The sequence below is a fragment of the Talpa occidentalis genome, unplaced genomic scaffold, assembly GCF_014898055.3.
Source record: "Talpa occidentalis isolate TD23 unplaced genomic scaffold, MPIMG_talOcc4v2.1 talOcc4.5, whole genome shotgun sequence".
NCBI classification, from domain to species: domain Eukaryota; kingdom Metazoa; phylum Chordata; class Mammalia; order Eulipotyphla; family Talpidae; genus Talpa; species Talpa occidentalis.
In genome coordinates, this window is record NW_023604861.1 from 102,652,708 (window position 1) to 102,663,796 (window position 11,089).

Sequence of the window (11,089 nt, forward strand, 5' to 3'; positions counted from 1 at the left end):
ATTGAGCTATAAGATTTTAAGATCATGAACTGGCATTTTCTATGAACTACTAGGTGACAGTGTAATAGGAATGGTGATTTCACTCTCCTACAAAAGTTACCTACCTATAAACGCTGTGGACAGTGTCTGGAATGTGGGCGCTTGCTGGCAGGGCAATGAGCTGTGAGCCTGCTGTAAGAGAGTCTCAGCCTCAGGCTCCATTTAATGTTCCCCAAGTACAATTACAGGGGCATGGTACTTGGAAGTCCTCTAAGACACCATGTAAGCCTTGCTTCCTTTGAAGCAATTTATGGGAACTTCTTAAAGAGAACCCAAAACAACCTTTTTATCTTTCATGGCACATGCAAATCTTAATTCAAGTAATTCTCTGGGTCTAATAATGGCCTAAAATATTTGTATACACAAATATTTATATGCAGGATGGGTGCCAGATCATTATTAAACAGCAAAAAATGGGGTCCCCTCGCAGGGGTTAAAGACAGCGCTATCAAGCTAGCACCAGCCACTTCAGCATGAGTTCGAACCCCAGCAGGCCAGGGAGCAACCCACATGGGCGCAGCAGATCTCTCATACCTCACCCGCTGCTCCTTTCAGCAGTGTATTTCAGTAGATCTGCGTGTTCTGCTCCCTACTCTCTCTGGTGAGTCCTCTCACACACACCCCCACACCTCTGCCTTACACCCCAGTTCTTGTATGCATAAATAAATAAATCTTTAAAAAAAAACAGCAAAAAATGATATTTACTTGCTTATTTAAAAAAAAATTACATATTTGAAATGTTTGTAGGGTGGAGGCCATGTGGCATGGTGGTTCAGCCAAAATGCATGAGTGCCAATCCTGAATTTGCTACTTACTTCTGTGGCTCCTAGGATCTTTTCTAACCTCTCTGTGCCTCAGTTACCTCATCTGTAAAATTAGAATTTATAATAAAAATACCTACTTCATGGGGGGGGGTCTAAACAAATAAATGTAAGTAAATTACTTAAAATTGTTCTTGACTCAAAGTTAACACTGTTACTATTACTATTATTGTTATTATTGAAATGATTACTTAGATCAGTTGTTAAGCAGTGAACTAAAATGGAAGCCAGAGAGCAAGAAAAGGGAGGAGATCAGGGAGGGAAAGCAGTTTTGATTTTTGAATATTTGTATAAATGGGACTATTTAAAGCTATAGCAGACACAGCTGAAAATCAAAGAGGAATGAAATTTTCATTTAAATTTAGTATAAGAAACTGACTTAATTTTTCTAGGCTTACAATTTTGTGTACTAGTTGGATGACTAGTAAGGGCAAAATAATGTGTTTTTATATGAAAATTCATTATTGAAAATACATGGTCAAGAGAATTTTATTGGTATAATCATAGTCTCTAATAACTGGAATTATTTTGTTTTTCTCTTTTATTATGTTTTAATATACATTAAATGTATTTTATTTTAATATGTTATATATGTAAATATATTAGATGTATGCTTTAAAATACATTAATGAACCAGTTGTCTAATGTCTTTAGTTTTGAAATGTCTCTTGGCATGTTTTATATTTACTTTAAAATATCATTTATTCTCAGCATAGACTCCCACTTATTTTAATGAGATGTGATTGACTCAAAATGAACTCCTGCATCTGTCTTTCTTTAAATGTCAAATTACTTTGCACCAGCTTCTTCAATTTACCTCCTAAGCAGGAACTACAGAAGAATTCTCCTTTCTCACACTATCACTCTCTACCTAGCACAGGTGCTATGTTTTCACACACCATTTATAATGTGCATACTTTTATTTTTTTTTATTTATTTTTTTAATAGAGGCATTATTTATTTATTTATTTGTTTGTTTGTTTTGTTTTGTTTATACATGCACTGGGTACAGTCAGAAGCGCGGGAGGGTGAGAGAATTCACCAGAGCCAGAGCGGGGAACAGAGCAGGCAGAAGGACCGAAGTACACTGCTGAGTGGAGCAGCAGGCAGCAGGAGAGGTCTGCGTGCCACGTGGGACCCTCCTCTGGTGGCCAGGGAGCAGCCGGGGATCGAACCAGCGCTGCAGAGGCCGCAGGCAGCTTCGCAACCCAGCGCTCAACCGCTGTGCCACCTGGGAGGCCCTATAATATGCATACTTTTAAATTAGCAAACATTTCCAAGCAGGACCAAGAAACAATTTTTATTGATAAGATAATATTCTCTTATATGTCAGTAGATGTTCTTCAAACTCTGGGTCCATTTTAGAAAGTCAATCAACAAGCAGTGTTCTGTAATGTAAAAGTCACCTCATATTCTTTTATCTCTATTACATACTAGAAACTTTATTAAATTAGACTCAAACTCTTTGAAAGTGGAGAGAGACCTTAGTGTTCACATATTTCAAATACAGGAACCTGAAATACAGTAAGTCCAGGAACTCTACCCAAGTCACACATCTAATTAGTGTGACAAGGCAACAAGAGCAGAGAGGGGTACAATTTTCTCTCTGGCACTACCCATTGCAAACTGAAATATTGTGTATTATTGTGTATGAGAAATGTGTGTGTGTGTGTGTGTGTGTGTATCCTATTCAGATGACAAAGTCATGTGTATTTGATCTTCTAGTGATAAAGGTGTTTCTTAATTAGTGAGTAAAGTGACATTTGGGGAAGCACCTAAGGGTGGGCACTGTTGGCAAGAGACACCTTTATCACACCAGAGGGTGGGAATTTCTAGTCCCACCTCCAGATCTCCAAGAAGGGGAGAGATAGTATAGGTTGAATCAATTGCCAATGGGCAATAATTTAATCAAGCTATGAAACCTCCATAAACATCCAAGAGAAGGTGCTTCAGAGAGGTTCTGGATTGGTAAACACGTATAAATCCTGGGCAGGATGGTGTGCCTGGAGAGGGGAGGTAAATTTGTGTCTTTTTCCCCTATATTGCTCTATGCAGGTCTTTCGTCTGAGTTATATCCTTTGTAATAAATCAACAATCCAGAGAGTAAATGGGTTTCCTAAAGTCTGTGAATTGCTCTAGTAAATTAATCAAACTTGAGAAGGGGAGCTCCCCAATCTATAGCCAGGTAATAACCTGGGATTGAGATTTTACCCTGAAATCTAAGGAGAGGTGGGGAATGGGCACCTCTAATCTGTAGAAAGTTAGTGAGAAGCACAGATAACAGCCTGGGCTTGTGACTGGCATCTTAAGTGGAGGTCAGTCTTGGAATCTGATGTTTGTTTTGAGGAAGCCTCCACACACTCACAGTGGAACTAGCTCCGGAACCCAAAACAGTGAAATTCCAAGAAAGCATTTGGAATCTTCAGATACTTTTTGTTGTTGTTGTTGGAAGTCTCCTTACAACAGGAGGGTCTAGAACAGATTCTTGAAGAGAGGAAGCAGGTCTGCTTAGGACTGACTCGGAAGTAAAAAACAGACTTTCTTTTAGGCTATTAAGGTAAGGACGGAGGTAACTCAAGTCCTTAACTCACACCCCTGTGAAAGTGTACACCTGCTTGGAGTATGCCCACTGTGGTGTCTGCTGACTTACAGGGAGTTAGACACTCAACAGGTTGTAGAGCTTGACCCGAGAAAAATGGACCAGCACCTCCAGCCAGGTGCAGAGAGGATGAACTTTTGTGTGACTCTCAACATGCCTACCTGAAGGGGAAACACTGGCAGAAACAGTGCTCCCAGGGCTGAGTTGAATTATAGATTTTATTACTCAAAGGAAATAACCTGTCTCCTGGACTGACATATAGTTCAAGGGAACCCCAGAGCCTGGAGGGAGCCATCTTTGCGAGCTGCGGCTCCTGAGAGGGAGGCTCACCAGCAATGGAGAACTCTACAAGCCACAGACCCAACAGGAAACAGTATGTGTGTGAGCTGTGAGCAGGACACAGAAGCTTCTGGCCCCATCTGCATGCTACACCGATGATAGCGATAGCAGTCCAGGCTGGAGCTCTGAGACCAACACCTTTATTTTTGTGTGAGGTTTACAAAAGCCAAATTTTATCTCTTTATGGTGTTTTCTTTGATCACACAGACACACCTAGGACACGATACCCCGCTTATATAATCGCACTAACCTGATACCAGGGGCTCAGCAAGCTCCTGTGCAGTTGCCAGCTCCAGAACCAGTCTGAGGTCCAAGATGACATAGACTCCTGTACTGTGGAGCTGTCAAGGACTGAAAAAGCTCACTATTTTTTTAAGCTTCAAAATAAGAAGTTCATTTTTTAAATTACCTTTTAAGAGATTTATTATATCAATGTCAATTTTTGTACAGTCATTGGTTTCTCCCCTCTGGTGTAGTCCTCAGAGTTCTTCTAACACTTTATCACCCATAGACCATCACCATATTCCCTTGTGCTCTTCCCTCCTCTGATTTGACTCCTCTCCCTCCCCCTCTCTTGTTGTATGCTCAGACTTACGGTCAGCTTGCTAGTTTTATATTTCTCTTGGCCTTTTTTGGTTCAGTTTCTCTATGTTCTTCATATAAGTGAAACAATCCAGCATTATCCCTCCCAGCTCCATCCATGTTGCCACAAATGGCATGAGTTAGTCTTTTTTGATCACTGAGTAATATTCCATTTTGTCAAAATACCACAGCTTTTTGATCCATTTATCTATTTTTTGGGCATTTGTGTTGTTTCCATATCTTGGCTATTGTAAGTAGTGCTGCAATAATTTAGGAGTGCAGGATTTTCTCAGATTAGTGTTTTGTGTTCTTTGGGTAGATTCCTAGCAGTAGAATTACTAGTTCATATTGTAATAGGGTGGTCACCAGGAAAGGGGGAGGTTCCAGGTTTCCTGCCCCACCCAAGGGAGGGTGGAGCTGAGCAGAGAGAGGAGATGCTGCAGAGGAGACTGAGGAAGGAAGGAGCCAGGATGGAGAGCCAGAAGGAGACCTGGAGGAGGTGCATGCAGTCAAGCGATGCATGAAGAAACTGCATTTGCCTTTTGGTCAGGGACTGGGTGACACAGATGTGGGTGAGAGACCTGTGGGGAGGCGACAATAGCAGTTTTTGTCTTGATTTTGATTTTGCTCTTTTCCCTCCGGGCTTTTCTGGTTGTTTCTGATCCTTTTCTGTGGGTCCCCTCTGGAAGATGCTTTTAGACTTGCGGCAGGCTTTGGAGCCTTGCCCTGGACCAATCCCATTTGGATGGACTTTTACCCACGAGGGGACGGGTAACTTTGGGTACTTGATTTAGAAATTAGGTTCTTTGCCTTATCCTGTATTGTTTCCTAATTGTATTAAAGTTCCTTCCCATTGAAGTCTCATATGTTTTGTGTTGATGCCGTGGAGGGCAGAACTTATTTAGAGCAGGCAGGTTTGGGGGACCTGAGGTGCTCCTCTCCCTGTCCTGTAACAATATGGTATTTATTTCAGTGTTCTGAGGAAACTCCACACAGCTTTGTGTGGAGGTTTATGTAGATTTGCTCTTAGTGGCTGGGCCAGTTTACATCAGAATAATTGTTATGCTAACATAGCCAACAATACTTTGTTTACTAAAACCAGTTCCTTTTTTTTTTTTTGGTACTGTCTTATCCTTTGAGAATATGGCATTAGAATATAAAGTCAAATTGTATACTGAAGTCAGTTGAAATTATTTTTGATGCCATTTTGACAACTTAATATACAATTAGTTTTTTTTGTTTTCTTTTGATTTTGAGGGCTTCTTAAAGTTGTAGTTTGTTTTAAATAATACAAAATTTCACATCCTTCTAAGTGCAAATCTACAAAATAAAGAGTGTGTGGTGAATCCCAGCCTCTATTTCTTACCTGTCACTTGTTGGTTCCTTCTCAGAGAGGTAAACCTTTCTAAAGATAATGCTGATTTAGCCTTTCATTTTGACTAGAAATAAACATATACAGCTGCTATTTAAATCTCCTCACCTCTTACAGATTTTTGGAAGTGTATTATAGAAAATTTTTCCACCTTGATTTTCCCATTTAATAATGTGTTTCAGAGATCACTCCGCAATTGCATGTGAAGCTATTTCTCACTCTGTTACAGATACGTGGTGCATCATTATGTGGCTGTATCACAGTTTTTATAACCTGTCTAAATGTTTATTTAATCTGTCTTAATGTTTCTAATCTTTAGCTATTAAAAATTATATTGTAAAGCACAGTCTTACATATACATCTTTTCACAGTCTTGTTGTTATAGGACAGGGAGAGGGTCAGCCCAAACCCTGCAAACCTGCCTATTCTACATGGGTTCTGCCATCCGCCGCATCAACACAAAACACATGAGACTTTAATGGGAAGGAACTTTAATAAAACTAGGAAACAATACAGGAAAGGCAAAGAGTCTAGTTTCTAAATGAAGCACCCAAAGTTACCCGTCCCCTCGTGGGTAAAAGTCCATCCAAATGGGATTGGCCCAGAACAAGGCCCCAAAGCCTGCTACAAGTCTAAAGCATCTTCCAGTGGGGACCCACAGAAAAGGGTCACAAACAACTGGACAAGCCCGGAAGGAAAAGAGCAAAATCAACATCCAGATAAAAGCTGCCATTGTCACCTCCCCACGGTCTCACCCACATCTGTGTCACCCAGTCCACGACCAAAAGACAAGCACAGTTTCTTCACGTGTCTCTAGGCTCCACGCGCCTCCTCCAGGTCTCCTGGCTCCATCCTGCTTCCTTCCTTCCTCAGTCTCCTCTGCTGCTTCTCCTCCTCCTGCTCAGCTCCACCCTCCCTTGGGTGGGGCAGGGAACCTCCCCCTTTCCTGGGGACCACCCTGTTACATTGTTAGAATTTTTTTTAAACTTTTTTAAAGATTTATTTATTTATACAAGCACTGGGGTACAGGCCAGAGGCACAGGAGGGTGGGAGAATTCACCAGAGACAGAGCAGAGCATTAGAACAGGCAGAAGGACTGAAGTACACTGCTGAGGTGAGCAGCAGGCACCACAGGAGAGGTCTGCCTCTCCATGTGGGAACTTCCCTGGCTGGCTGCGGACAGCTTTGCAGTGCTGTGCTCAACCCGCTGCGTCACCAGGGAGGCCCTCTTGCTAGAATATTTTTGACATAGATTTGTAGATATGAGTTTGCTGGGTTGAAGGGTAGCACGCATATTATTTTGCTTCGTAATGACAAATTCCTCTTCACATGCACATGGGGTTGTACCATTTTTGTTTTTCCATCAGTAATGTATAGAAGTGCTTTTCCCTTAGCTTTTGCCAGTTTTGTTTTTTTTTTTTTTTTTAAAGATTTGTTTATTTATTTATACAAGCACTGGGGTACAGGCAGAAGCACGGGAGGGTGAGAAAATTCACCAGAGCCAGAGCTGGGAACAGAAAAGGCAGACTGAAGAAATACACTGCTGAGGGGAACAGCGGGCAAGGCAGGAGAGGTCTGAGTGCCATGTGGGACCCTCGCCAGTGGCCGGGGATTGAACCAGAGCTGCAGAGGCTGCAGGCAGCTTCACAGCCCAGCGCTCAACCGCTGCACCACTGGGGAGGCCCAGCTTTTGCCAGTTTTTATAACACTGATTTTTCCTTTTTGTTGTAAGGTCTTTCTTTACATGTTAGAGTTATCAAGGCATTTTTGATGTAATTTACAAAATTATTTTCCCAATATCTTATTTGCCTTTTTCACTTTGCTTTTGGTATTTTCCATTCTCCGATTGTATAGATTTATTTTTAAAATTTTACTCTTCAACCCATGTGGAATTTATCTTGTTGTGCAGGACAAGCATCCATTGCATCATTTTCCTCTCTATACCAAGAAATTGCATCTTCTTCAAATTCTTTGAAAGTTCTATTGAAGTCATCAAATTCACTTTAGGAAACACCTTTCTAAATAACTAGAATCAACTTCAAGTTCTGCATCAAATTCTCACATTCCAGTTCACTTAAATCCCATGATATCCAATAGTTATGTGTAGACTTTTCCTTCCATCCTAATAATGTTTCTCCTCACTGTCCCAAGTCTGTTGCCTTTATTCTTCTCATTATGCTCCTTCCCCAAGATACTGTCAGCCTGGACTATCCTTTCAGCTGCCTCCATGAATTCTTTTTTTTTTTTTGATGTATTTATTTATACATATAAAAACTGGGGTACAGACAAGAGGAATGGGGGATGAGAGGATTCACCAGAAACAGACTGGGGAATAGACCAGACAGACCCACTGATATACACTGCAGAGGGGAGCAATGAGCCAATCAGGAGAGACCTGATGTGCCATGTGGGTAGCTCCCTGGCTGGCGGGTATCGAACTCGTGTTGCAGTGGCTGCGGATAGCTTCATAGTGCTGCGTCTTAATCCCTTGCACCACCAGGGAGGCCCCCCACTTCTATGAATTCTTTTGGAGGAGACCTAAAAAAAATCTTATGTCCTTTTGGAATCCTAGGATGATTCGTTTAAGCAATGGCAAGTATATTTTTGGAACTCATTCCTAGCTATAATTATTATCTCCTTCTTCTATTCCCTCACCCTCAAGATAGGACACTTCATTAGTTTTTATTTGTATTTTGTGTTATCCTCTAGTTATGTGAAGCAAAAGACATGAGGCTTCAGTGCTCACTTGAACTAGCAGTATGAGGTTCTTGAGGGAAGATGATGTCTAGGCTAAAACCAAGATGCTTTCTAGACAAAGCTTTCTCACCAGTGTGGTCTCAGCATGTTCCAAGGTCCTCATTAAGTGAGTTTTGCTATTCTATCAAAGATTCATTGGTGTTGCTTGTTATATGTTATATTTTGAAACTTTCTCTCAATAAACAGGTACCACCCGAAATCTGGTGACTGTAGATTTTAAATTAATTTCCCTTTCTATATGGAAAAATTAATGCATCATATAGTGTTAGAGAGATTTATTTTTCAAAATTAAAAAGTTAGTCACAAGAATGCTTATAAAGGTTACACTTTGGGGGATTAGTTTTATAAGACAAAAAAAAAAAAAATAACCAAAACCCTATAGTTGAGAAATGAGTTGATTGCTAATATTCTTTACAGGAAATTCCTGTAAAAGGAAACAGGCTTACTCATTCTTTCAACTAGACCAAACCTAACCACAAACCTTGTCTAGTGGAGGAGGTTGGTCACAAAAGAGTTATAGATGCTTCATCTTCAAGACATTTTCTTTTACTGACAGAAATAATTTAAGTAGATTCACCTCTGTATGATCATGGATTTGATGATATCAATTGTCATTTATAAAATAGTCAAGATTTTGTTTATTTCTCCTGATATAATTCATTATTTTCAAACTTGTGAGAGTTAAATGATTATTGTATTTTCTACAGGTATCTCTCTGATTAGAAGGAGAAATAATATAACTCTTAGAAAATGGACATTCTCACATGTTCTTCTTCAAGCAGAAAAGTCAGCAGTCACTGAAATAAGGAAGTTCGTTTCTCTTTTTTTATGTCTGAAGAAGAGGAAATAAAGGTAAGACAACAGTACTTTTTTTCACTACTACTCCTAACCAGAAATGATCTAGAATGATTTTCAAAATGGATTCCTTACAAAATTCCTTTTCGTGAAATGTTTTGTAATAACAAGTGCTCTAGGTAGCAATATTTATCTCTTCATATATGTGGAATATTCACTTATTAAAAAGCTGATGGTGGGCCTCCCCTGGTGGTGCAGCAGTTGAGCACTGGACTGCGAAGCTGCCCACAGCCTCTACAGCGCCGGTTCGATCCCCGGCCTCCGGGAAAGGGTCCCACATGGCGCTCAGACCTCTCCTGTCTCGCGTGCTGCTCCCCTCAGCAGTGTACTTCGTCAGTCTGCCTGTTCTGTTCCTTGCTCTGGCTCTGGTGAATTCTCTCACCCTCCCACGCATCTGACTGTACCCAGTGCTTGTATAAATAAATAAATCTTTTTTTTTAAAAGCTGATGGTTATAAAATAAACCTATGTACAATACTTTGAGCACTTTGTGGGAAAAGGGATTATTAAAGGGATTTAACATTTTTGCAGGATTCAAATGCTCATTTTGACTTGATTTTAAGATCTTTGAGAACAGACACTGTATACTTGATTTTCTGTTATTCCTAGACAATGGGGCATCAAACTACCCTCCTTGACCTCTTCAAAATCTTTGACTTGCTCACCAAGCCCCCCCTTCCTTGAGCCCACCCTCCTCTAGTAGGTAAATAGCCAGGTGGACACATCCTGTCCTTAGATCCCCACTCAGGCAAAGTGATCTGGGTAGAACTTCCCACCTGGGTGTCTCTACCAGACAAGCTTAATTTGTTTGTGGTTTTTGAGGCTCCCTCTCTTCTGCCTCCTCGGAGAAACTGGTCCATGCACTCTCTCCTCATGCTCACTAATTTGACCTGCTACCCTTCTGACTCATTTCCCTGACAGTGGAATCATGTCACAGCTCTGACCTCAACAATGAGCAAACACTGCCTCAGTCTTCCCCACACAGCAGAGCCCTTGGAAGTTGTGGTTTGTCCCCACCCACTCCCCACACCCCTTATCCCTTCACTGTTCAGGTCTCCATCATCTCAGTCCTTGTCTGATCCCAGACCTACAGGACACATTGCAGCCTTTTTCATGCCTGATTCCTCTGCTGCTTCTGACATTGACATCTTGTCTTTAAATTTTCTCTCAGTGACAAGGTGGCCTTTATGTTCTGTTTCTTTTCTTCTTTGGGAGTCCAGCAAGATGGTTGCATAGTGAGGAGGTAGGGCTGGCCTCCTGCAGACAAGAATAACAAAACTAATACAAAACAGAAGTATTCCTCCCTAATACTACTTTTCCACTTCACAAAACTTCAATATAAAAACAAAGGGCTCTGATTACTTCAGGGGTAAAAGTGATTTAATATCCTCAAACCCCTCCCCTAAGTAATTACCTTCTAAGATTTCAATATTTCCTCTTATTTCTGAATCCTCCTTTTTAGCTTTTAAGAGGGAAATTGTAGAGTTAAGGCCATCAAACACAAATAGTTGGCCAAGGGCTCATCACTTGTTTTTCTTTTATTTCTACTGCCACAAAATTGTTCATATTTCTGTGTGTCCTCCTGTCTATACAGACACTCACTGCCACTTATAAAGTGAAGGATGTAAACTAGGATGTTAACTGTTTCAGTGAACAGATTTTGTGAAGTGCCTTCTGTTTTAGCACTTTAAGTTTATCACACTTTGTTGACTTCTGACATTCCACT